Raw genomic sequence first — 25963 nt, forward strand, 5'->3', positions numbered from 1 at the left:
GTTTTTAATTGGGGCCCAGGAGTTATACCTCCAAACCCCATCTATAAATATTTTTATATTGTGCCCCTTGCCTGAGGAGTATTCCAAGCTACAAAAAGCTCCAACTAATCCCACTGGCGGCCATACACATTAGATTTATATCAGCTGAACCCGCCAATTTCGGCAGGACCGTGCGACAATCTAATATGTATGGCAGCGTCCCGACTCTTCTCAGACAGCAGATATGGGGGGGGGGGGGCATGTTAAATTTTAACATGCCGATCCTTTTTTCCGTTGCTTTCTTCCTGAGAACACATGCAAGCTCGACCAAGCCAAGTCTGCATGTGTATGGCGGAGTCGGGAGGAATAGCGGTCGGCCGAACGATCGTTTGGCCGACAGTTATCTAAAATGTATGACCAGCCGTACTCTGCCCCATGGCGACTACATCTGGGCGGCGGTATCACTTAAAAGCTCCTGAATTCCCATCAAGAAGCTTTAACAGCCAAACCACCGCCACACACAACTGCCAAAGCAGTCCTCATTGGTACATAAAAGAGAGGGGGCCCCACACCGAAGATCAAACTTGGCCCTATTATGGTGCTAGGATTTGCCACCCAGGTAAAAAGGCCTGGTGTTTTTTTCCATGACCCTTGGGCCAATTCCTCATCCCCATGCTAAAGAGGCGAGTCCCGCACTGGTTTTCACCTATCAATAGCAAAGGGGATGGGACCAACCAGGACCGGAACCCGTCTCTCTAGACAGGACCTCTTAACAGCCATGCGCAACTTTGGCAGCATACTCTTGCCAGTCCTCCTATGGGGCAGAGAGGGCCCGGTGTGATTGCAGCCTCTACAACCCTTATAGCTACACCAAGAATTTTCGGAATAGGTGGACCTTCGAAAATATTGCTATGACATGTTTTTTTTTCCCGTTAATCAGGTTGTGGCTTTGATTTTCCAAAGGGCCTCTAAAAAATTTGCGCTGATTGGTTGCTATGGGCAACTGCTCCATCTTTATTTTTTTATACATTTTGCGTACTGCGCCTTCAGAGACTACAGCACTCTATAAACTCTGCACGGGTAATTTGGGAATGTGTGCACAGCCGTTCATGTTGTATTATTAAATGTAATAATATACTTGTGGAGCTGCTGAGTACAAGGGGTGTACTTTTTAAAAAAAAAAAATCCTGACAGTCCTCCATCCAGAATTCTAGGAGCCATCGAGTGGGCGCATAGTGCTGAATTAAATAATATTCCCAAATATTTTTACAATATAAATGTAACCCCCCCAAGCATCGACCGCAGCTGCAGGAAAGGGGTGTGGTTCTTTACATATGTCTCATCCAAAAAACATGGGATGAATCCATAGGGATTTATCTTTGTATCCTTTGGATACGATCATTGTAAATATACACACCACCCCCTGTTTTGGTCGCGGCATCCCTTGAATTAGCACATTTTGTCTAATAGTATGTAGGAGATCTAGTACACAGTATTACTGTGGTTTCCCTACAAAAAGAATCCTATTCTTCTACCAAAAGACAGAAAAATCAAACAATTCACACGTAAATCGAAATATTCAAATCAATTTATCTATAAAAAAAAAATCAATAAGAAAGTACACTTGCCCTTTAAGGCTCAATACAGTATATAAATAGGATAATACTAACCATATCATATGAAAATCAAAAATAATAATTTGAAAAAAAAACTTTATCGACATCAAACAAAAATCACAAACCGCACGAAGTTTATCAGATGTATCTATGTTTTCTAAACAGGATTGTCTGCGTTAATTTCTGTGTAGGAATTCCAGCCCACAAACACTATCTCCCTCAACCATCAAGTCTGCTGCTCCGCCAGAACCGTCTCAGCATGTCTTAGAGGCTTCTGCTCCCTTGTTTCCTTTATTCCTGGAATTACTGCATGACATAAGGATAGTAATATTCCTTTATTAGGAACCACCCAAATACACGGCTTTATTAGCACGGCAAACTATCACACATCATGTACAGATGTAGCAGAGCTGAATTTGTTATTAAACTCTAGATTGGCACGGCTTGTTTATTGGAATAATATAACTCCGTAGGTTTACCTGCAGTCCTATGTTGTAAGTCTGTTGCAAAATTTCAAGAAGTTGCGCCAAAGGTCTAACTTAGCTCTGCTACATAGCTGCATATATAATATGCCGCATAACACAAATAGATTAAATACTGCAAAAATCCAGAATACCATGTGATACTATTGAAAGATAATGATATCTCTGTTTGCTTTGTGGTTGAATACAATCTATTGTTCCCTGCTATCAGCTTTTTTTGGGATGGGGAGAGGCCGTCTAGTATTCTTCAATGGGATGACTGACAGGAAGTGCAGAAAAATCCCTGCCCCCCATGATTATTACTTTATCTCACATATCCCCAGTTCTGGGAACCTCCGGAAACATTTACATATTTGATATCAGCCGCTCCTCTTATAACGCGGCTGTACATTATAAAATGATGACTTTATGTGTAGTGCTCCTTTAAACAATAACCACATACTAATGGTCCATTATATCACATAGTTTTAGGGCACACGTTAAACGGGGGTGGCAAAATGTGGACCCTCTATGATCGGCTATGAATAATGCAGTGAAAGTGGCACCAGTTGAAATCACAGGGCATCCCATGGGCAGCCCAGCAGTACCCCAGAGCAGCGAGCCTTTCTTGATGTAGTTATTGGTTGGGGCATATTAAGGGGGGATCCCAATTGGGGGACCCCAATCATCTACTCAGCACTCCCTAATAGGGCATTTAAAAAAGGAGACACCTCCAAATACACAAAAGCAGTAATTTAATAATGAATGGCAAATTAAATACAACCCACAGATATTTTTGGGACAGTGGATGCCAATGGGGCCATAAAAGAAAAAATTTTATGGGCACAAGCAATCCGGATGCCCAGATCTATTAAAAATCAATATATTAAAATGCAATCAAACAATAAAGGAGAGAACAATATTATGTATCATGTGCGGAAATGTCCATCGACTTCATATCTGCCACGCTAGATCCACAGAAAAAACAATATACAGCTCCCTTACCTCTCTGGTGAAAAGTTTGCAGCTGGAAGGAAGTCACTGGCTGCTTTGCAAAGAGGCAAGAAAAAAAGGCAGGGGCTACTTAAAACACAGCTCTATTGAATTAAACTTGCAGACTTTCCCTAAGCCCCTCCCCCTCCCAAAAAAAAAAAAAAAAAAAAAAGTCAACGCTAGATGAATCCTTATTCCTTATGTTTACAATTGGCAGCCAGTAAAAGTCATTGTCCTCTTCAGCATATTCTAATGGGCGGCCAATGGGGTCTCTCCCTGCAAAAAAAAAAAAAAAAAAAGTGGGTTTAGCCCTGGCTAGAAAAATGCTTGTCATTCCCCAAGCATGCTCAGAGACAGGACTCATCAGAAAAACCCAAATTCATGCAGCCTGCCAATTTCAGTAACATATCCTTTTTTGGTTATGCTTTCAGGGCCTCTGTAAGAAAATCCTCTCTGTCAGGGAAGATCATAAGAAACCGTAATCTATAAAAAAAAATATAGGATGTCTCGTGGAATGTAGAGACATCAGAAAATCAGCTGCCACAAAGAGAACGGGGCAAAACATGTGTAGAGATGTAGTAGAGTTGGGTTTGTCATTTGGTACAACTCATCTGTGGTTTTGCAGAATAATCCGTAGTGAGTTGTCACGAAGTACAGATGACAATGAGGAGTTAAATGATAAATTTAGCTTTGCTGCATCTGTGGGTATAAGAGCGAAGGAAAGGGGAGAATGGGGGGGGGGGCGGGTTAATTTGTTTTAAATTAAAACCACATGTTCGCTGGGAAACGGCTTGAATGATTCTGGAACAATTGAATGAGACGCTTTGAAAGACTTGTCTGCCTTCAAGGATTGCCTGAACAGAGCGGTGTTGTAATGTCATGGCGTTGGCTGGTGGCCCAATAGGTGTGTGTGTGTTTTTGGAACCACTGTCCTACTACTGTAGGTTCCCAGAGATGTTTTGACGTGTATATATCAGATGTTAGGGACTTACATGACATGAGTTTACATGTTCTGGGGAGGCCGGGATAAAGCTTAATCCTCTTACTGAGTGAATGTGTACAACTGGGTAATATAGGAAGAGATCTTCACTATTGCTATGTCATATCAATCCATAATGTGTTACTGGAAGAGGACCGGTCACCTCTCCTGACCTGTCTGTTTTAGTAAATAATTGCATTCCCCATAAAATAACAATTCTGGAACATATTTTCTTAGAACTCTATGTTGTACCGTTCCTCTGTTATTCCTCCTAGAAATTGATGAATAAATTAACAACTGGGTGTTACCAGTTGGGGTGTGTCCTTACATAGACGGTAAGTGACCAATCAGTGCTGACAAAGTGAGACTGTATAGGGACACGCCCTTTTGACAAGGGGAATGGTAACACCCAGTTGTCAATTTATTCAAACGTTTCTAAGAGGAATAACAGAGGAATGGCACAATGCAGAGTTCTAAGAGATATGTCTCAGGATTATTATTTCATGGGGAATATAAGTATTTACTAAAGTAGACATGTCAGGAGAGGAGACCGTTCCTCTTTAAAAGGGGTTGTCCGGTTCAGAAAACCTATTTGCAGGTAGTTAGAATAGATGAGTCTCTAACGTGGGACCCCCCATTTATTAGCAAGTGCAAAGAGCGTCTCGGGCAGGATTATGCTGTGTGCGGTGCCTTCTGTTGGCACCCCCACATATAGTGTACGGTTATCCTATGTACAAATACCATGCCATACAGTACCTAATTATAAGCCTGATACAGGATGGTGCCCAAATAGTGACAGGTTACCCAAATAACACTTCCATACAGTTGCCAATGCTATAATGTACCGCCACCAACGTACGCCGCAAGAATATTACACTCCATAGTGTCTAAGTAGCAGTGCCACATAATGCCACACAAGCAAATAACACCATACAGTGCCCAATTAATACCAACATACCAGAGATGTGTTCTGTATATAAAGTAATCTGATAAAACTGCTATACAATTAATATCAACCTTCGTGGTGGTCATAAACCTCAGATACCAGGTCATCTGTGACACCCCCTTCAGTACAGACAGCCAATGCGCACTGTGCGACCCCCATAGGTCGCACACCCCAAAGGCAAGCCCTGATCTGGATGATCCGACACATCTGTGCATTACATGAATGCCCTATTGACTTCTATAGAAACTGTGTAATGCTACATTTCACCTGTGGTGGCACTGCAGGGAAATTCAACACTTGCTGCCTGATTCACCTCCTGATTGCAATTGATCACTGTGGATCCCATGCGCGGGAAATCCAAAGATCATTTTATTATACTGGACCCTAAGATTGTTTGCCCCTAGAAAGAGAGTAAAAACATAAAAATATTACTGCCGGGGGTTTTCTTTTGTTATATTTGAAATATTATTCAGGCTTTCTTGAATTATCTTGGTTAACAGATGTTGGATGACCACTATGAATTGCAGCAATTATAGTGCCCTTGTGGTTGTCACCCATCTTTCCATGATCCCTGAATGGCATATAAATCTGCATTGTAATGCCATAAGATGGCAGTCGCTGGAACCATTGTTTATCAGTTCTGTTTTCCCCTGGTGCAGAGTGGGTAAAGGATGCCACGGACATATGGATGGGACCAGTGGCGGATTAAGTAGACCATGGGCCCTGGGCTGTTACCCAAACTTGGGCCCCCCTTCCTCACCGCCGCCCTGCCGCGCCGTAACTATTTTTAACACTACCTTTTTGGGCAAGCATTAACAGTGTTACGATTTCCCTTGTCACAGCGCGGTGTCCCTACATACTGGGAGTATCACACTGTGCAGGGACACAACCTCCTGACAAGGGGAATTGTCTATCAGTCCTGGACTGCAGAAAGACTTTTTGTTAAATACAAGGATTCCTATAATAAACATGTCAGGAAAGGTGACAGATTCTCTTTAAATCTAGTGACTCACAGGTTACGACGTCTCAGATTCTAGTAGTTTTTTTCCTCTTTTCTTCTCCATCCGGTCCAGCGCTCATGACGACTTCTCCCGGCCATGACTCATTTCTGCAGAATTTGCCACTCAGACGTCTCCTCACTTTTCCAACATTTCCACACCTATAAACGAAAATAAAGTTATCATGGTGCCACATACTGTGCCCCTAAATATAATAGCACCAAACACTGCATATAATAATACCACACACTGTAAAACACCACATACACACAGCCCCCTGTACATAGTGCCACACACAGCCCCTGTAGATATTACACACCCCCATAGATATCGCCATACACAGCCCCCTCTATATATCACACATCCCCCTCGTAGAGAGCGTTACACACAGCCCCCTATAGATAGTGCCGTACAGCCCCCCTGTAGAGAGCGCCACACTGCCCTCCCCCTCTTGTAAATAGCACCAAAAAGCCCCCCCTATAAAGAGCGCCACACACATACCACTGTGGATAGCACTACACAGCCCCCCTTGTATATAGTGCCACACAGCTCTCCCCCTTGTATATAGTGCCACACAGAACTCCCCCTTGTATATAGTGCCTCACAGCGCTCCCCCTTGTATATAGTGCCTCACAGCGCTCCCCCTTGTATATAGTGCCTCCCAGCGCTCCCACTTGTATATAGTGCCTCACAGCGCTCCCCCTTGTATATAGTACCTCACAGCGCTCACTCTTGTATATAGTGCCTCACAGCGCTCCCCCTTGTATATAGTGCCTCACAGCGCTCCCCCTTGTATATAGTGCCACACAGCGCTCCCCCTTGTATATAGTGCCACAAGGTTATGTACACATTTAAAAACTTTATATTATAATTATATATATATATATATATATATATATATATATATATATATATATATATATATAGTGTATGTGTGTGTATCAGTGTGATTTATGAAAAAATATTTTTACTTTTTGAGATACAGCTGCTTTGTATCCTGTATCCGTCAGGTCAGCAGGACTGACAGGATCAGTGACACGCAGGATCCACCTCAAATCTATCACATTTAAGATTATAATTTAGCGCAGGGCCCGTTTCACTGATCCCGTCAGTCCTGCTGACCTGACGGATACAGGATACAAAGCAGCTGTATCTCAAAAAGTTAAAATATTTTTTAATAAAACGTAATTACAAAGTTGCCCCAAACACACATTTTTATTAAAAAAAAATAAAACCGACGTGATTTTTGCGACGTTTTTTCCGTAGATAATGCAGGTTTCGTTTTTTATCGTTTTTATACACACCTTTTTTGCTATTTTAGAATTTTTATTCATAAAGTTTGAAAATAATAGTAAAAAAATAAGCTTTTTTACGTTTCAGCTATTTTTTTTTTTGTTAATAACATAGTTTTACCCTAAAATAGACCTTTTATTTGTAATCGTCATTGTCTACCGTAAATTTTAATATATTACATGTCTATATTAGGGTAATTGGGTCAGCGCTAGCGTTACAACAATGATTGGCGGGGGGGGGAGGGCGACGTTTTTATTGGGGTGGGTATTTTATGTGTATTTATTATTACATTTTTTTTTGCACTTTACTTTATTATTTTTTATTACTATGGTCTGTCTCCCAAAGGTCAAAAAAGACCTTTGGGGAACTTTATATATTTTTTTTCTTTGTTACACCATCTTTTCCACTGTAACTGGAGCTGCACAGCAGCCCCAGTTACAGGGGAAATCAGCCCTCTCATAGTGACGATTGTCACTAATAGGGCTGTGCTGGGTCTAGTAAGACCCAGCAACAGTCTGCCACTAACGGCACCCGGCGATCATGTGACCAGTCACATGATCACCGGGAGGAATAGAGACAGCGCCGCTGCTGCTGTCTCTATTCCTTTACACAGCGTTCATTGAGCGCTGTGTAAAAGAGATCAGAGAAGACAGAAGCAGCGAAAGCTGCTCCTATCTTCTCCTCAGGGTCCCCGGCAGTCACTGACAGCCGGAGACCCGACATTCAGCTGCCCGATCGCGCGGGCAGCAAGTTAAAACCCGAGCCGTAGAAAGTCTATGGCTCGGGTTTTAAGGACCCGTCCCTGACCGCTGGCCGTAAAAATACAGCCAGCGGTCAGGAACCAGTTGGGCAGGAGGATAAGCCTATACTGACCTCAGCGCCGGTGACCGCCCGCCCGGCTCTTCTCCCTCCTGCTGCTTTGGAGTAACAGAACAGCCGTCCGTCGCTGTTCTGTTACTCAATGGCGGCGGCCCGCACTTGTCAGGGAGGCGTGTCCTACCCCTTTCCCGGCCAATTCCCTGCTCCTCTTCATCTTCGGCACTTAGCAGCGCTAGCGCGCTGAATAGATTTTTGCAGATGATGTGCGGTTCGGGCTGCCATGGGCCCCCTGGGAGCCTCGGGCCCCGGGCGGCCGCCCGAAACGCCCATATGATAATCCGCCACTGGATGGGACTTAGCAGATGTTTGGCCATAGACTGCATATAGGTAGAGAATAGATCTGATAGGATGGATATTTTCTGTGTTTCCTCCAAAAGATAAGAGGGTTTGGCAAATGTCAACTCCCCTTTATTCCAATGAATAAAATGTCAACCTGAATGTGCAACTGTTGTAGGCCTGCTGACCCGTCTATACTACCCCTCTGGGTTTTCTAAATCGTATAATGAAAATGTAATGACGGGGTAGGGAGACTGACAGGTGAGCCCTAATCCCGCCACTCAGTCCCTGCCTACTTGCACGGCCCGTCCTAGGCAACGGCGTACAACTGGGCGACGGTCCCTACGCTCAATATGTGCACGACAGACAAACAGACAAGGGCACACAGAAGCTAAGGGAAATGGGGCAGTTGCCCATGGCAACACCGTGAGCAAAAGGCGTAGTGACCGAGCCGAGTCAAACCAGGAGTGTACAAGGTATCAAACGCAGAGCAGGAGCGTAGTCAGTAAAGCCAGGTCAATAATAATAGCAGGAGCAGCAGAGCCAGGAAACAGGAAAGAATCACAGGCAAAGGAGAGCAGGAAATGAAGGAATAAATAGACCGAGGGCGGGAGCTAGAACCATCTGGCCAGGCTGTGATAGGTTCTCCCACTCCTCAGTCTACCAGCCTGAGTGGTAGCAGATCGAGTCACTCTAACAGACCTAGGAGCAGGTGCAGACTGATTAACCACGGGCGTCGACACAGAAGCTGTGTCTGGCAGATCCTTTACAGAAAATGACATACATATGTAACACAAACTCCTCTTTCCTAAAAATTTGTTACAATGTATCAGTGCAGGTAAAATGTATCAGTGTGGAATCCAGGCTGTATAGAGGATTGACTAGAATTGTAGAAAACTCTCTGCTGTGAGAAGTACTGTCTGTACAGCCCCAATATATCAACAATATCTCAAAATGGAGAATTAACACAATACATTGGATCGTAACATAATTCTAAAAAGATTTTGATCGTATTTACACAAAACCAGAAAACCCTATAAGGTAGAATAGACCGGTCAACAGTATACAGTCACTGGATGTAAACAAAAAGGTTCACATTAAATGACAGCAAACAGAGATCTTGAACATAGTGAGAAATTAAAACGAAAAGGCAAATTTACTATTCTAAATTTTCCAGAATTCTGGCTTAAATGCTGTGCGCCACATTTATTAACTGTTTTAAGTACTTTTTGCTCTGAGTTCGACAAGGAGGTGTGCATTAGCGGAAATGGGGCGTCTAAAGAAGAGGGACGTGGCTAAAAATGCAGCGATGTGCGCCAAAATTTGGCAAAAAATGTGGCACAAAAAACTGTTGGAAACTAAGCCAACCATGAGGTGATGTAAGTGTCTAACATGTCTAGCAAGATGTGCCACATTTATCATACAGCGTGCGCCACTTTGATAAATTTGGCGCATTTTCCGACTGCCTGGTCTAAGTTCACACTGTCTAAAACTTAAACAGTATTAGTAAATCTGCCCCAAAGTATATTAGAAGGTTGCAGAACCTTTTATCATTACCTAAAACTGCAAAAAATGGCCCTGGCAGCAAAACTTTTCGCCTCTAATTTTTCTCTAGTGAAGTGATATGTAAGGGTAAGTCCAAACGGAGCGGCCTTGACCCAGTCACGACGCGACTAACAACTGCGCCGACACCATATTCGGCGCAGCTGTCAAATAGTCTGTTGAACGCTCGCTTGCCCGATCATTGGCATGTGTAATAGGGCCTTAAGTAATGAGATAATAACAGCTTTATTACATGCACTGCCGCCTTTCATAGCACGTGTTCTTATATAAAGTACAGCAAACGGCGACTTTCTTAAAAAGTTAAAGGCCAAATCTACAGAAATGGTTATAGATGAATATAATAATATAACAATCATGTAGCTAGAAATGTCTAATCAAAGGGTTAAGGACTCATGCACATGGTAGAGCCATATGCACAGAAGCACGCGGAGTCCCTGTGGCTTCATACCTCAGGGCTGTAGGTACTATATGCCGCTGTATGGTGCCTCCGTATGGCATCGTATAGGCTATAGGCTGTAATATGGCATCTTATAGGTTATATGGAGCCATAATACCGTAGCGTGAATGACCCCTGAAACACATGTCTTCCTTATCTTCACTTTTTGTGAAATTGAACACGTTGTATTGGTGCAGATCATGCATTTTATTTTACAACATTGAAGATTTCCTCTGAGGGTTAAAAGGTGACACCATTTTTGGTGGCTCTCAGGGTTTTCATTCTAGAGTGAATGTAGAAAGTAGAGGTATTAGCTGGGTGAAGGAGATTGGTGAAGACCAACAATCTGCCCATGGGTGTCCATACCATAGAGGCAGCCCATACGGCTGCTATGGGGTTCTTGGAGAAAAAGGTGGGCTCTTGGTTGGACCCATCCCCTCAGCATTTGGGTGTTAAGAACCTGTGATGGACTCAGTTCTCCATAAGCAATGCTATGCAACAAACGAGGTGGGTCATAAGAAAGGCAATAGGGAATACATACAAGCTCCGGGCACTTCTGTTCTGGGTCGCATTACCAGGCATCATAAAGAGGACGGGTCAATTTTCATCCATACTATGGAGCCCTTTCTGATGACCCAGTGCCGCACCTGGAATCTTTGCGCCCTACGATCCTTTCCCGACTGATAAATGGATATACAGGAAACCCTTGTAGCTTATTATCTGGAGAACTTCTTTTATGTCCAACACAAGGAAATCACACGCATTTTTTACAGTCGGTTAAGTGCCATAACAAACAATTTAAGACATTCCTTAAAATCTCTCCGGGATTACTGGTTCGAAAAGAAAACAGCCATCAAAATGTTGTACAATTCTATTCGTGTTTGAAGAAAGCTTTCAATAAAGGTTGTGTTACTCTGTGCTGAAGATAAAGAGAACAAAGTTTAATTTGCTGTAGAAGAAGTACCAAAAAGAGAAGGATCCTATTCTTCAAAAACTTCTAGTTTTCATGGAACAATAATTATTTTTGGACATTGTGGGGTAGACTTCGACAAACCGTTGCTCTACAGGTAGCATTTGGGATAGGATTAAACTCTTTAATTTACACCCCAGCTCAGTTTTGCCTTCCCACACTGATAATGGGGCTCCTGGTGGGGAAGGGGACAAAAATGGAGAAGTAGAAGAGCACATCTTGTTAAATTTCTCTGTTTTGTACAGGAACATCCATGTGATAGAGGAGGGCACATAGGTGAGCCCTTCATGGATGAAATATCTAGGAGATGCTTTTCCAAATCTTCAATTTATGTTCTATAGGGTTCATTGTTTGGATGACCCAAACAATGGTGGGTCATCCAATCATCGGAAGACATGGGGTGCCTAATCATTGTGTTGTACCTGTCTCCAAATGGGTGTGATACAATGCGGGTCCAACACAATGGACACACTTGATACAGCAGACTGATATAATTCCTGGGACAATTGGTTCTTTTGGAGCTCCGGGTCTTTGATGTCACCGTGTTGTAGACCAACCTTGGTCAAGCATGCATGTTGGTATCAATGAAGGTGGGAGGGATGAGTGAATGCTAAACACAACTTAGGCTTCGTTCACATATGCGTATGAGTTTTCCTTTGGAGCGGAGCCCTGACTGACACAAACTGAAACCAGAGGTTTCCGTTTCCATCACCATTGATTTCAATGATGACGGATCCGGTGCCAATGGTTTCAGTTTGTCTCCGTTGTGCAAGGGTTCCGGGATGAATACCGTAGTTGACTGTAGTTTGTGTCAGTCAAGGCTCCGTTCTGACAGAACGGAGCCCTGGCGCAGATGTGAACATAGCCTTGAGCTACTTATTTTAGGGGGGAAACTATAGGAAATGAGTAGGACGTTCCCAGCTAGCTGCTAAAGTTTTCTAAGGGCCTCTAGAGTATCGGTGAATCCCACTGAAAAATTACAGAATCTGATGAGGACAATCTAGGGTTCATGAGCAGATTTACTTTTTAATGTTTTTTTTTAACATGCATATCCAACTTCACCAAAATTACAAATACCTCTGAAGGGAGAAGAGGTGAGTGTCTTCACCACACCCCTGTTGCCACTGAACAAGGGGAAGAACAATAGGACATTGGCCGATAAAATTCAACATGTCTGACACACTTTTTATCCAATGCCTGGTGGGATCTGCTGGCATTTCATCCTATCAAAATTTGTCCCGTCCATGAGAAGTTGCCACATAAGACATCCACATTTTTATATAACTTATTAATGTAAAAAGTGCAAATTCATTAATTTGTGAATAACAAAGAACTGTCCATCAATCAATTCCTAGGACAATAGGTAGAAAATTCTATTGTTTTGTGCTATCACTTCACAAGTTCACAGCCAGCGAGCCTACACCTGACAATAGAAAATTATAGAGTGAGAACAAGTACTGAATATCATTTGTGACTCCAATGCTTTCCAGCTGGGTCTTGGCCGGCCAAATTATACATCTGAGCTCCATTGATGTGCCAAATTTTTCAAGAATTGTGCCAAAACACTTGCTTATGTGCAGGAAAGTTAATTGATTGATTGTAGGTTAATTAAGGAAATCCTACAAATCTGGCGGACTAGTACCCTATGAGAATAGAGCTGGATAAATCTTAAGATGAGTAAATAGAAAAAGATTATCTTTCTGCTTGCTCCATCTAGAATAGGTTTGTCCTTGGCAGCACAATCTCCGCGCCTCACATTACAATGTCTGGGAATTAATGTAGGTTGTTAAGGTCAAATTTAGGCAGTGATTCTATGATCTCCCTTAAACTCTTTGATAGTTGTTCATTTCAGCCCTAAGGTGGCCTTGGAATCCATAATGAGTTAAGGCCCTATTACACCGGCCGGTAGAGCGAGCACCAATCAACTGTCATCGTTGATCGGCGCTCGCTTGCTCCTGTCACACGAAGCTATGGATGGGGACGAGCGGTCGTTACTCTGATCGCTCGTCCCCATACATTATTATCATGTCGGCAGCGCGTCTCCCTGTTTACACACCAAGATGTGCTGCCGACTACAATAGTATTTTCCTTTTTTAAGACGATACAATCAGCAGATGAACGAGCGTTTGCTCGTCCATCTGCTGATCGCTGCCCTGTTTACACATGGCAATTATCAGCAACGAGCGTTATATGAACGCTTGTCTGCCCGATAATCGCCCAGTGTAAAACCCCCTTAACATATTGAAATTAAAAAAAGTCTGCAACTAAAGACGACCATAGACATAGAATAATTGTCTGACAAAAAAATTGCCATGTTCCCATCAAAATTACCCAAAAAATCCAACGTGGTTGATTTATTTTCCTTCCAAGAACCGATCTATCACGGTGCCTGACAGTCCCAATGCATGAAGGATTGTCAATGGATCAAAAAACACGAAGGAAGCAGCACATAGTGATTTAGTTAGTACCACTTTTTTTTTAGCAGGAAAAGCATAAGAACTTGACTCATCCCAAAAACTTTTAAAGACTTCCTTGTTGGAGGTCCCCTGTTTTGAGTGTGGTCTCTTGTTTAAATGGGTTTCCTATAGATGAACAGGGCTGTTTAGCTGGGTGGTACACCATGCCTCCTTCAGCTATAGTATAAAAAGGTCAGGCAGGGGCCGTTTCAGTAGTACTGGGGTCTTTGGGTGACAGTCAGAGTGGGCTTCTTGTGTATACAAGCATCACACATGTTTTTTTTCCAGATTGCCATTAGCTCCCCAAGCCCAGTAGGTCCTAGAATCTGTCCAGGTTTGCCTGGCGGTAAGACCTGCTGGCCTGGCCTTGTACTGTGGTCTTATGAGGGACCAATTTATTACATCTGGCCAGGCAGCTGTAGGTATGGTATGTAGGTATGGTATGACATCTAACTTCAGTAGCCTTGTTCCTAAACACTATGACTTAGGAGGTAAAACCATACATCTCAACCTTCCCTTGGAAATGGCAAACCTTTGGTACAGGAGATGTTTTCGGAGAATGAATCTCCAGCCAAAACTGAGTTTTAAATTTTTGGCTATAGTTTGACTTTAATATTCTGGGGTGGAAGGATGAGAATACAGAGATGTGCACATTTTTGGATCGTTGATCGAAATGACTGATTGGTTCTGTCATCCTCCTCGAAACGGGCCAACGTGCCGTCAATCTACCAACCAGTGTCTAGAAAGTATAAATTATATGTATTAGACGTAGAGTTAGGTGGAGTCCAAAAACACATTGTACTTCAAAACATTCTCAAACTCAAAGTGTTGGAACATTTATAACCGATTATATGAAAATGTGGTTTTGTCCTGCAATGGAGGAAACAGACTTCAATCCGGAGAAGCTGAAGGCTGATGTCATAGTGATACTGTTCTGCCAATTAATTAATTGGCCAAATCTACTGATTCTCTCGGCAGTGAATTTTTTGTTTTGTCTGCAAATTCCACCTTTTCTGTGTTCCTGATTGTACTCAGTCAAAATATTTTCAGTGATTATTGCTTTTGTAAAAATTAAAAAAAATAATTAATTCTGATAAATCTGATATTTTGCCTTTATATTCCTTCAAAAAGTAAGAAAAAAGTTATTTATGTGTCTCCACTTCCATCACAAATCTGAAAAATGAGGGGTTAGAGCCATACGGATCCATTCTTTTTGACCCTTTAGTCAACTGCACAATCTGAAGCACGGATACACAGGCCGAATAGTAGGGGGGTAACTGCTCACGAGCCTACACCACCAAGTGGTCTCCATCACCCAGTCCCATTCAGAACTTCCCAGATATTCCTAGTAGCCAGGCTACCACTATGGCTTCTATATTACATGCCCTGCCAGTGTGTGAGCTGCTAACATGTAGGGAAGAAGCCCGGGTGGGCAGAATCTCCTCCTTGGTTTTCAGAGTCTTACCTAGGAGGAAGAACTTTAGTGAGATGGAATTGGAAGTTAGTTTGAAGTCGTAACTACTAAATGTTACAGACAAGACGAGAAGACCAATACTCTTCGCCCAAGAGCCTCCATGAACTTTGATCTGGTCCTGCTGATACAGCCTATGATGATACAGCCATTATTTCTATATACGTGGAACTATTACAGGCATGTAGCTTTAGTCATGGCTAGATCTGTCAATCATGGCTCCTGTAGTGTAGGACTTGTGGAGCAACCAAACTGTAGGTTATGGAGTGGTGGAATAAATGGCTCTGTACATTTTAGGCTGTGTTATACACCAATAATTTTGGATGCATAGCTGGTCACATAAATTATTTCCATACCTCCATCCACTATGGAAACCTTTCAGGAAGACTACCTCTTTGAGAAGACCACACCTAACCTAGACTAGATATTTCTTCGATGGACTTTCTGTTCCCTATGTACATTAGCCGTCTTCTTTGAGAGGACCATGCCTCTAGAAGACCACTTTTCAATGCAATTTTGGGTGGTTGTCTCAAAGACGTTACACTGTATATGGCATGGACTGATACTCGAGGAACATCTTTATTTTACGCTTAACCAGAATAATTTTTCTTCTCTAGATACACTAGATACTTCACTAGATACTAGTGTGAGATACAGTATAAACTTTTTTTATAGCTAGTTCTATGCATGGTCCATTATTAGGTGGTGGAGCTAAACTTCTAGATCGCTATATAAAGTTGGCCATATACCTATATATTTGCAACAAGACTGACCAGCATTCTGATCTTTTTCAAAATTGGGACTTAATGGGGCAGACACTGCAACCTGAACAATTCTTCCCATCATTGCAAATATGATTTATGTGCTTTCCTTTTATCGTTGCCTCTATGACTCTTATAAGTATCTTGTGATCATTGGTCACTAACCAAATTTTCCAGTAACACTCCATATGTAATTAAACTGCAATGAAAGGGGTCGGAGGTCAGAGTGGACAGTAACCTGCCTTCTCTTGACCAATGACCCCAGGCACATATCAACTGTGTCCAGCTGCATTGGATGAGTGTTGACAATCTTCCTGCTTTGACCTCTATTCCTGAGGAGTTCAAGGGTCAAATAATTCTAGCCCTAAGCAATGTAAATCCAAGGACATCTGTAAACAATAATGAAACAATTCACCATTTTATGCAAATTCCCTAGTTATTATTAATATTCATTGGCAAGGAAGTCATAGAAGCAGACCAGGGCACTGATATGTGACCAAGAAGGTCGGGGGCCTCCTCAAAACTTCCGATATACTAAATAGAAATTTAGGTGAGAGTTGTTTTGTCTCTGGACCCCTCCTCCCGGTATTGCAGCCTTGGTAAGGGTGGGGGGCTGTTGTTATCATTTGGATTTCCTTGTCTCTTAGTTATTAGATATGTTTCTAGGACAGCTGAGTGACACGGACAACCAGTAGGGCCACCATTACAGTTCCTAGAGGGAATATCACCCAGCTTTTTAGGGCATTGAATGGCATTCTCCCTAGGTATGCAGCAATATAGAAGTGGGTGATGCATGACACGATAAGGTGACAACCTCCTGTGTGAGCTCTCCTGGTGGCCATGTTGGCTGTTACAAAACCAACATGGAGATGAGCGTCAGTCCTCAAACAGTAGATCACGGGTTCTTAAGTCATTCATTTTTTATTTATTTCTGCTTTATCCAGACTGGAGAGCCTCTGCAAATCATACTCCGACTCTATTCATTCCTGATCTTCCCCTAAATAATGACTTTTAGGGTCGGTAACTATGCGTGTCCTATATGTAATGTTTATATAGAATGTGGCTGTTTCCAGGAAGCCTGACATGACAAGACATGGAGTTTTTCGTTGCTTTCTACAATGAATAAGCAACTTAAAAGGATTGTTCGGTTCTGTTGATTCATCCATGTGCTTTGATAACCTCTAAAGATGAATTTGTGGCGGAGAATAGAGAAGACGTGATGGTGCTGGAGGAAGCGGGACTACCTAACGTAGAGGCAGGGTATGCTACAAGTGAGGGACAAGTGAGGGACTTCAGGAGAAATTTAAAGGGGTTTTCCAATTTCAGAAATGTATGGCTTATCCACAGGATATTCCATAAATCTCTGATAGGTAGGGGTCCTACTTCTGGAATTGTCTTGTATTCAGAAAAAGGGGCTCCCCTGACCCTCTTTTGCCAAGCCAGAGTGGCTCGATATCGGAGAAGCCCGAATGGTGAGGGTGCCATGCACACTCGAAGGGCCCAACACAATTTTTTTCCTTCTGCTCTGCCCATTTATACAAGATATGCCCACAACTATGGCATTTATATCACAAATAGTGCATATAACCCCTTCATTACACCTGAAAATGAATACAGACCCCAGACCCTATAAACTAGTACAGACCTTCTCAGAAAATACAGAGCCCAGACCCCTAAACAAATACAGACCCCACACCCCCTTACTAAATACAGACCCCAGACCAGACTCCATAGATAAACAAACTCCAAACCAGACCCCTTAAATAAAGTTAGATCCCATGCCCCTTAATAAATACAGACCCCCTAAATAAATAGACCCTAGATCAGACCCCTAAAAAAAAACAGACCCCCAGACTATCTAAATACAAACACCAGACCCCTAAATACAGTGAGTGTAGACGACTGCAGGAAGAGGTGAGTATGGTGTGAAGACGCAGATCACCCAGGAGATTTGACGGCTCTTCTGGGAGTCAGTGAGATCACCCCCTTTTTTTTGGGTGTCTCCTGGACAGTCTTGGAGAGTTGGTAAGTATGGTATACAAATATAAACCAGGGTGCCCAATCTGCTTTTTTTTTTTCCAGGACAATTTATCTAAAAATAAAAAAAATTACAGACACTGGAAAAAAGTCTATTTTTACGGACTGTCCAGGAATTAAAGGGCAGTTGACAATCCTGATATAAACAAGTGGATTTTCCTGTGTTCCCTCAGCTCAATTTTCTTTCTTCGGCTTCACATAACAGACTCTTCATTTTTTGTCTTTCTAAATGTTATGGAGAATAATAATATACAACGATGACACATTCGGGATTGTTCAGGAAAAGTTCAGAGGGTCCCTAGATACCATCAAGCATTTTCACTGTCTCCGAGGTTTGTCGCTTAATGAAAAAAGTCCTTGTACCGGGGGCGTTTCATGAAGCCTGCGAGATGAACATCACAGCTAGAGCCGAAGTGCTGACCTTTTAATACTTGCCAAGCCTTTGCTTGGATCAACAGTTCGCCGTTGTCACCCCAGACACTCGTTCTTTGCAAAGAATTGAGCAATGAAGCTTCTTCTTTTGTAACGATCTGATGATTCACTTGCTTTTTTCGGCTCGGACGGTCATTTGACGCCAAATTTGAGGCATTAAGGGACACAAACAAAGAGTGTTGTTTCAGAAATAAAAACACAGAGTGCGGTAATGTGTGTGCAGTCAAAGCAATGCGGGAGGGATAAAAAAAAAAAACAGGTCTCGGCTTCATGTGTCTACGTATGACAACAACACAGTGTGGGAGGGTTTTTGGTTCATAAGGAACCAAAAAGGAACACCAGAAAACCAATATTCCCTTTCCTTATTGCCTATTGACGACTGAGAATGGAGAATATAACGTTTGAAAGAATAAAGCAAAGCCAATGGGAAAGTATAAGAAGAAGCCCCAGTTTAAAGGAGGTCTAAACCAAAAATATTAGATCTCGATCTGACCTCATCAACGGGGCGATGGATGGTACTTGATGTGACGGAAGATATATATGATATACTTCCAACAGTTCCACACTGCTTAGCCATGTTCCAGAATAGAAGCATATGGACCGTATGGCCACTATCACCGCAAAGTGAAGGATTCGCTTCTTCAGGAGTCCGTTCGGGCAACCAGATGGAACTATGTGAGGTCAACTCAAGATCTTTCACCATCTCAATTGCCCCCAAAATTCCAATCCCTCCACTATGAATGGTTAGTGGGGGTCTGCCAATGCCTATGGGCATTAGATTGTCTATAGTTCCCGCCCATGATAGCAAATGACAAATCTCTTTAGACTTTTTTGAAGTATTGTATGCAAGAAAGACCTCTTCAAATTAAAACCTCTAAAAGATGCCCTAATCGCTCTATTTACTAGTAGATGCAATGGAATAAATTCATTGGACCAAAATGGAAGCGTGTAATGGCCACAAAGGATCATCTCTACAAGATGCCTAATAATCTGGGGCACAGCTAGAGGGGTTTTGGTGCGCATAAGCACCAGGTGCTGGGTGCCACGAACAGGACCAACAAGCCCGTCAGCCTTTGCCCAGGTATTTAGGTACAGGCAGTGGACTGAATCGTTGCACCAGGTGAAGGAAAGTCTAGCTACACTTCTGCTAATAGAACTAACCCAGTAGTTGCGATAGAACCTACTATTTGTCTAGAGAAGACCAAATCGGGCACTCAAATGGAAGTGTGTGATGGCCAAGAAGTATCACCTCTATAAGATGCTAAATAACACTCACCTAGTGCGAGCAATAAAGCTAACCTAGTAAGAGTCTTCATTAAAAATGATCTGCCTTTTTGTGTCTACAGCTACTAATCAGACCTATGTGCCTCCATGGTAACAGACTACAAACCCTGTGTAGTGTGATGCTGTAGTCATAATCCCTACCATCTATCCGTCCTCTTATTACTAACCTACATTTAGTAGTTTAGCAAGAAGTGAGGAACAGATGAAAGGAAGTATTGCTACAAGATCAGACTACACAGGGATAGTTTGTAGTCTGTTACCATGGACATACATAGGTCTGGATAAAAGAGCTGTTATCACAAAACGGTCAAATTTTTAATGAAGGCTATTTTCAAAGTTACTTTATTTGTTATTTTAGGAGCATTGGAACAAAACAATTATTATTATTTTTTTGCAAAGCTGGACATACCCGGGTCTGTCCTGGTGGCTGATCCTCTTAAAAATGCCTAGTTGGCTGGCAGATCACTCAGTTATCATCAAGGAATTGCAGATACTGTTCATGGGCACTAGTAGACCACGCCAGCCATTCATTCATGGGGGAACAAGAGAATTAGATTTTTTGGGGGTCCATATTCTCCTGTTTTTCCAGTAAGATTAACCAAGCCAAGCTAAATGTCCGTGTCAGGGGTGGCAGTTGAACAACTTTTGGTTGGCACTTAGCTTCATGGCTCCAGATATATTTACACGTACTAAACAATCCTTATACAGTAACGGCCAATTGTCTTCAAAGGAGGGGCGGCTAAATTTAGAAGACTGATGTCTGGCAGCGCCTCACTTCATCTTTGCTGTTTATATAACATGCTATGGCCATTGTTTCCTTGCAGGCTTGACACATCAATGTATACAGAGTCTATAACAATGCCTCACACTATGGAAAATGTCACTCGCTAATGACACGCCAACCTAAATTAGTAGCTTAACCTGGCGGGTACAGTGGGCGCTCTCAGTCATGTAATGGGGCTGCCATGGGTTATGTTACCTTTCACGTTTCCTCCATTCTAAACAATGACAGATCCTAATGCGCACAACCACAGACAATTCACAGTGCTAAATAGGGGTCTGAATCCATCAACTAGGTGGATAGTGTTTATGACTGAATACACACTATGTGACCCCCTGTGTAATCAATAATAAGCTGTTTCTTGCAGGAATACAATCATCTGCTTTTCAAATACTTTGCCTTATACTCCAGTCACATCCAGAGCTGCATTCAAAACTCAATCATTTTCCTGTTAATTCTCATAGTCATAGACTGCAAAATCTCACATCTCCCAGCAACACTTTTCTAGGTAAGTGAATTTAATGTATTGTGTGAAATGCTGTGCTTACATGGAGCACTGTGAAATTTTCTTATGTACCAAAAATTGGGGGCTCTTGGAAAGAGTTGGCTGGGCACCATATTTTGATGGAAGTTGAGAACCATTGAATGGATCCCATTTCCCCAAGCCCCCATAATGTTAGCACGCAAGGGTGTGTGAAATGAACCAGTAGATCATGGAAAGGACAGTGGTGGTGGTGTGGGCAGGGGTGGTTAGCAAACAACCACCAAGTGCTCCTGTCTCAGGTGTAGGGGTGGTATTAAAGGGGCCCCATTTTATTCTGTGCTATAGGCCCCTTTTCCTTTGTGTAGTTCCCTGTGCCTCAGGATTATAGGTGCTTGGCTAGGCCATTAAGAGTTTGTTTGTCTGCACAGTGCCAAGTGGCAGCCAGCAGAATCCTGAGTACAGCTCTGGTTGTGACTGAAGACGCTTTTACACAGGCAGATTTTCGCCCGGTAAACGAACGCCCATCGATGATATAGCACGTGAATCGGTGCTCATTTGCTCTATTTAGACAGAGCAATGATCGGAATGTTTGGGGATGACCGGTCGTTGATATGCTCACTTGTTCCCATACATATTACATCTTTTTGGAGGACATCCCCTGTTCACATGGGGAGATATGCTGCAGACAAGTGACCATTTTTGGGGCCACATAAAAGATCAGATCAGCAAACAAACAATCGTCTGCACAAGACAAAGATCTGGATCTGGTAGCCACCTGAGGATACTAGCAGCCAAGTCCACATCTCTGTATGAATGTTAAAGGGTGGACGCCTAGCTATCCCTTATTCCCTGTTCACACTGAGTTTTTTTGCAAGTGGAAAAATCGGATTTTGACCTGCCGGCGATTCCGGGTGTTTTTTGGCGCTGTTTTCTACGCGGTTTCCGCATCAAGAACTGCCAAAATACTCAGTGTGAACTAGCCATTAGACTCTGCGCCATAGTTTAGCCCCATGCCAAATCCGTTGGTAACACAGTGGGTCCACACCATCCTCTGTTGGCCCGGTCACTACTTCTATGGGCTCCTGGACACTATCTTTATAGTGTTCAGAGCTTTATTTTTCTAGTATAGTGCTCCAAATCGCCTGCATACTCATAGTTATATATGATAAAATTCTGTCTTCCTGCAACCACCACTAGGGGGAGTTTACTGCTTACTATGTTATTATTGAGATCAATGTATAAACAGTATGCATTAAGCTCCATCTAGTGGTGACTGCAGGCAGACAAAATCCTATAATTTATCTCTATGTCTATACAGGGGATTTGGAACACTGTATCAGAAAAACTGAGGTCCGACCGCTATAAAGATATATCAATAAATTAATAAGCACAGAATGTTGGACCTATTTCCATAAAAATTAGTATTTAAGGAAAAATAAGTCCTATGTTGACTATAAGAATATTTCACTTTGACTAAATGACTGACAGGAAAGGGAAACTTTGTACGGGTCAGAATAGAGGTAATTACCCATCTAAATGTAATGGAGGTCATCACAGCCCACAGGAAAAGTAAGCCTTCCGCTGACAGCAAATATGAACGCTCATGTCATCCTGCGTTTCCGCTGAGCAGACAAAATAGTCTAATTAAAACCTATAATTGTAATCCAAAAAACTGCATAAGGACATTTCAAAATTAGAAATAAAGAAATGATGAGAGGTGATTGGAGTTATTGCAGCTGAAAGGATGAAGATCTATTCCAGCCTCGTAGATCGCAGCCACGAACACCACATTGCTTTTTAACAATAGTCATCTTACCATTCATTCTTTTCATCCTGAACTACCTGATTCATGAATAGAATGCCAGAACTACAGTGAGACTGACACTTATGCAGGAAAGTAGTAGAGACATCAGGGAGGGGGGATGTAACCCTATACCAAAATAATGCAGATTTATATAGCAATCTGGGCCTGTATAAAGCTGGGTGGCGTCACCTACGAGAACTTTACTCCCAGTTGTTAGTGGTTGACCCCGAGTATTTTGCTTATGTAGAAGACAAATTGATTGCACTTATCGGGGAGAGAGGAATAAGCCCAGCCAGACGCCTTTGACGGTTTATCTTTGGTGGGAACAAAGGATTGGGCACGTTGAAATTCTTCCATTGGGGAGAGTTAGAAAACCCTCATAATTGTACAATCCCACTGATATCAGTGGGTTTGCCCATTTAATGTATATGTCCTCACATAAGACGACTTGGCAAGGCTGGCTTTAGGTGTATATGAGCCCTTGGGTGACAGGGTCACAGTTGGTCTCTGTTTAAAAGGGTATTCCAATATTAGAACATGCCATAAATACCTGATAGGTGTCAGTCCAACTGTAAGACCCTCCGCTATTGGAAGAACGGGGTCCAGTAAGCTCATTTTGGCCAATTTGCATTCGCCACCGTCTACAAAGAGTTCAATGTAGAGGTTTCAGCGCTTGAAGTGGCCGTTCTGTGGTGTCCCAAAATCGGCAAATGGGGCTCAGGGGTCACTAGACCTCCTGATTGGTGAGAAACCCAGATGTGTGATCTGCACCTATCAGGCATTTACTGCAAATCCTGTGAATATGCCATAATGGCTTAATATGAGACTACCCCTTTATTTCATGAGTCTACAACATGTTTATCCAGATTGGCATGGGGCAAGTCATCTGGTTCCACATTACATTGCAGGCCTGTGCTGAAAACAAATGTTCTGGGCTGGCGCCAGCACAAGCCAACCTGACCAGGGCCCGCTGGGCTTGAGGGGCCGATGGAGATTTAGGTAAACATGCTTTACGCTTGTGAAGCCGAGGGTGAGGTAGACAAAGAGGCCTAGCGTGGCTCTCTTGCCCGAAGGACCACATGCTTGGAGACAGTTCTGGCTAGGTCTTCAGATTTTCTGTATTATCGGATGCCGATTTAAAGGAATGACATATTATTTACAAAGTTTCTCAGCTTTGCACTATTTAAATTTGTCTTAACTTGGTTAAAATAGAAATATTCTTGTAGAATATTCCAGAAAAAGGCCGCACAGTGAGTCAGAGTGTAGAGACTGAAATCACAGACCACATCAAGGAATCGCTGTCTGGAAGTGAACAACGGCCTCCCAGATAACATATGGAGCCGCGTTACCATAATAAATTGTAAGACTAGACACTTCTATTGTTTCCATCAGTAGCGTAATATATTTCACCACTGAATCGTCTCAAATTGTAAACTGTAAAGTACAGTCTGATAATCCGGAATTTTTTATAATCTGGCAGCTATCGGGTCATGGAGAATTCTACTCTACGGAGAACGCACTCACATCAGTCTTTATCCCGTGTGGGGCTCACAATCTATTTTTTCTCATACAAACACGCTAAGGCCAATTTCATAAGAATCCAATTAACTTAAGTATGTTTCTGGAGTGTGGAAGGAAACTGGAGAACCTGGAAGAAACCTCAGGGAGAACATAAATACTCCATGCAGATGTGGCACTGATCAGAATCAAATGCCTGCTGTGGAACAGAAAGCATTGCCTGGTAGGGGTTCAGGTAAGTTGTTTGTCAACGAGCTGTTGACAGATTCCAATAGCAACCAGCCGAATTGTGAATGCATCTATGACTATACTGCTTGGGCCACCCTCCCCTCTATGGCTAGAGAACAAAGGGGGTTTTACACTGGGCATTTATCGGGCAAACGATCGTTCATAGAGCGCTCGCTGCCAATAATTGCCCTGTGTAAACAGGGCAGCGATCTGCAGATGGACGAGCAAACGCTCGATCATCTGCTGATCGTATCGTTCTAAAAAAGTTAAATATTATCGTTGTCGGCAGCACATCTCCGTGTGTAAACAGAGAGACGCGCTACCGACATGATAATAATGTATGGGGACGAGCGATCGGAGTAACGACCGCTCGTCCCCATCCATAGCTCCGTGTGACAGGAGCAAACGAGTGCCGATCAACAAACTGTCTCGTTGATCGTCGCTTGCTGCACTGGTCAAAATCGGCCGGTGTAATAGGGCCTTAAGACCGCTGTCATCTTCCTGCTCCCTGTCAAGGAGCAATAAATCTCTCAAATCTTGCGACTTCTACGAGATCTTGCTTATGTGATGCCATACAACCGGGGCTGTCTATAGGGTGCTGCGACTTGGAGATATCTTGCAACTTAGTCAACACCTCCATGAGGGGTCCAAGAGTAAACCAGGGCTTTATTACACTTTTCACCCCAAGTTAACCTGGACCAGCTCAATAACAGCACTCTGCCAGTCCGCCTCCAGCCACGATCTGCCAGTCCGCCTCCCGCCACGATCTGCCAGTCCGGCTCCTGTTTGGACTGCCGGTTTTGTTTGCTTGCCTTCGGTTGCACTAAAAGTTCCATCCTTTATTATGTTCACCCATTGCACCTTACTGTCTGCTATCAGTCACACCGCTTTTCCCAGGCCCTAACGACTGTGACTAGTTCGAGGACCCCATTTCAGGCAGTGTGCGTGACATTCACCGTCAAACATCATTTCAAAGTTTACACGCAATAATCTACTAATAAAGTTGAGTGCTTTTGTAAATACTTGACATTATTTATCTTGTACTGCTCTTGAGTTACAGCCTGTCTTGTACTCCAGAGCTGCGCTCAAAATTCTGCTAGTTGCTAGCTACAATTGGAAACAGTCAACAAAATTGTCGACAGACACACCCCTCACTGCGTAGATGAGCTACTATAAAGCAGCGGGACAGTTAGATTTCCCTAAATCAGATTGCTGCACAATGTCTGGAGTAGCTGCAAATCACCATAGCAAGATTTGTGCAGAAATTGAACCAGCAAGTAAAGCTAAGAGATTTCAGCTCTGAAGCCTGCAGAATTGT

General features: G+C 42.8%; 1 protein-coding gene across 4 annotated transcripts in view; it reads right to left on the bottom strand.

The window, feature by feature from the left end:
• CALD1 (caldesmon 1) overlaps nucleotides 1-3151 on the bottom strand; it is a 133823-nt gene extending 130672 nt beyond the window's left edge. For all 4 annotated transcript variants that reach the window (XM_075856012.1, XM_075856011.1, XM_075856009.1 and 1 more), the window contains exon 1: nucleotides 3062-3151. The gene's annotated coding sequence lies outside the window, so the exon portion shown is untranslated. The remainder of the gene's footprint in view (nucleotides 1-3061) is intronic.
• Between the last annotated feature and the right edge of the window lie 22812 nt (nucleotides 3152-25963).

Source organism: Rhinoderma darwinii, chromosome 3 (genome assembly GCF_050947455.1).
Source record: "Rhinoderma darwinii isolate aRhiDar2 chromosome 3, aRhiDar2.hap1, whole genome shotgun sequence".
NCBI lineage: Eukaryota > Metazoa > Chordata > Amphibia > Anura > Rhinodermatidae > Rhinoderma > Rhinoderma darwinii.